Consider the following 2,954-nt stretch of genomic DNA (forward strand, 5'->3'; position numbering starts at 1 on the left):
ATTTTGACTAAAATCTCTACATAGTTTTAGAACTTCACTTTCTTGCATAGACAAGAAACATTTATTTATATTAAGCTGAATACGGCAATTGAAAGAATTTAACCAGCATACATGTTCACTTGAAATGTGTTGTAAACCTTGCATTTTACTCAAAATCTGTATGCCTTAAATCATGTTTTTTTTTTCAAGTTATTTTACCAAATAAATAAAACACCTGCTGAGCAACTTGGAAAATGTAGAACAGTTAATAATATACAAGTTTTCAGAGTAACATAGACTGTAGCTGTGTAAGGTCGAAAGTAAGGCTAGCTTTCAGAGTTTACTTTAGACCTACTACAGCAATGTTTGATCCCTGCAACTGAGTTTCCCAGTCTCTCACTACCATCCTTTATACATATTGTACAAAATTGCGGACATTTCCAGAAGAGCTTGAGGCTATAATGCCTCCTCGGTGGCCATGTCGGTGACTTTCAAAGAGGCAAATACTTGAATTCCTGAAGCATAACACCATCGTCTTGTCAGGGGGCACAATCAGGACTGCAGCAAATGTTGGGTGCTGGTAATTGTAGCTTGCGAGATAAAATTCAAGGTCTTTAACATTGAAAAAACCCAAGTCTGCAATTAGTTCAATTTTCTGAAATTCTTCGTTGTTGTACTGAAGGACCTCTTTGACTTCCAGGTTTGGTTGTTGCACACGCACATGAAACAAGCTGTAAATATGGTTTCCTTTGAGAATTAGCTGGCTGTAGAGAGGAATTACCTGTGTAAGATCTTGAAGTGTTTGGGGAATGAAAATTCTACCTTCCAGAAAATGGCATGCAGTTAGAAATAACTGTACAGGCATTACTTCCAATCAGACTCCCTGCTGTGGTTGATTGGAAAATATTTGGCGGCAGGAACCACTCAGTCACATCCACATGCTGGTTTGTGGTTACAGTTATTTGGTATGTTGGAGCTCGTGGAGTGTTATTCTCTGTGTGGTTTTCCCTGTGCCATGCACAGTTGCATCTTGAGACGCTATTGCCTGAATTTACTGTGCAGACATTGTTGGGACAAAAATCACATTTAACTTGTGAACTGTTGGTGGATCTTTTGTGTCCACGAACGGGATGGTGGCATTTTCTGCAGAGTGGAGGGAGCTTAGTAATAGCTTCACTTGTGTTGGAAGCTCTTGTGAGTGTTTGGTTAAGGCTGGAAGTTGGTAGTGGTTGTGAAGTTGGATTGAGACTTGCAATTTCATGATGAAGCTGTCTTATAACATTTTCAAATTCATCTTGCTCCATTTCTCTTGCAGTAGTAGTTTCAGTGGGTGAATCTAACCCTGAGTCAGATCCTTCATTTCTGGTACTTCAGTACTTGAATTAGGATTAAGAATTGCTTGCTTTGCAATTTGACCAAGTTCTTGAACTTTCTCTTTCAGGAAGTCCTTGCATAAGGGGCACGAATTTAAGCCATTCAAGCAGGTATTGTGGAAGGAATGAAAGCAACCTGTTAAAACTGTCCAGTCATCATTTTGGCTAGACATCGTACATTCAGGTAAGTCATATTGCTTAGTAACATCAGGTTTAACCTTACCTTGATACCCAAGAGGTAAAGCAGTCCTCTTGATGGAATTGGTGCCACATATTGTTGGAAATTTTACTTGAGTACTTGTTTTTCCATTTGTTGAGAATGAGCTTTGTCCTGGTGTTGTAGCAATTCTTGTTAACATAGAACTAATTACTTGGGCACATTTGACTTTGAGAAACTGTAGTTGGTTCTGGGAAAATGAAACCTGTAATGGTGATGTGAAAGTTGATCTAAAGGTAGATTGTTGTTCCTTAGATTCAAAAATTTGTTTGGCTTTATTTCTTAATTCATCAGCACTGTCAGAGGGCTTCGTTTGCGCACGTAGAATGCTGTGGGTATTTTCGACAGGATACTCATCAAAAATTGTTATGTATGTTCGAAGTAGTTTGTAAAGTTGGGGTGAATGCTTTCCCCAGTGTGAGCACATGTTAAGCGAGACAAGTGGTGCTTTGTTGTAATGACGACGCTTAAGGCAGGTGAACATAATCCACATTCGAATAATAGCTCTGAAGTATTCTGAAAAATTATTAAGTTTAAAAGAAATGCTGTAAATAGAAAGTACTAAGGGTATGTAGTTGTCCAAAAGATTGAAAAGTGTTCCATACTCAGGATCTTTAAATCGCCAAAACTTTTTCATCACAGACTCTCGTATCAATGTCCATCCTCCATAAACAATTTCCAAGAGCAAGCTGATCCTCCAGGGTTTTGGTTTGTCCGCCAGTTTTGATCTAGTAAAAATTCTTTCATAAACTGTTTTAAAAAATGGATGGAAGGAAGTAACAATATGTTCTCTACTGTTCAAGGATATGTGAAGAGGACCTATCATTGGAATCACAGAGAGAATGGAGGGCTGAGAAGACAAGTTTAATGGCAAACTTTGCTCATAGTCAGAACCAGTGAAGGATGGATAAGAATATGCAGAATGATCTGATGCAGCTTGACTGTTTTCACAGTTGGCTTGATGAGGTTCCTGATAGCTGATAAATTTCTTCACACACTGATATATTATTTGACGGCAGAAAAACTGACATGGCCAATCACCAGGCTGAAAAATAATGAACTTTTTTGCGTAATCACCCAAACCAGCACTAAGTGCTATGTCATATGCTGCATTAAAGTCCTCTTTGGACTTGAGTTGTAACTCCGCAAAGTCTACAAGGTGAAGGTCATCCATTTTTCTCATTGTTTGCACATTGTCATTTTCTGAATACTGATGGGTGTTGAGTCGCTGGCGTTGAAGTTCTGGATTGAAAAAAGCCTCAGTAAGCCAGTTTGGCATAACAGAAGCATATCAACAGCTCATGTTTTGCATACATGAGGCAGATGTTATAACCTGTAGGCATTTGTTTATACTGATGCCATTTACATCATGCATGATACTGGCC

The 2,954-nt window shown here is 38.6% G+C and overlaps 1 pseudogene; it reads right to left on the reverse strand.

Annotated features, from left to right (window-relative positions):
* Positions 1–388: 388 nt before the first annotated feature.
* LOC138020844 (uncharacterized) lies at positions 389–1,525 on the reverse strand (annotated as a pseudogene).
* Positions 1,526–2,954: the final 1,429 nt, after the last annotated feature.

This window comes from Montipora capricornis, chromosome 10 (genome assembly GCF_036669925.1).
Source record: "Montipora capricornis isolate CH-2021 chromosome 10, ASM3666992v2, whole genome shotgun sequence".
Lineage (NCBI taxonomy): Eukaryota > Metazoa > Cnidaria > Anthozoa > Scleractinia > Acroporidae > Montipora > Montipora capricornis.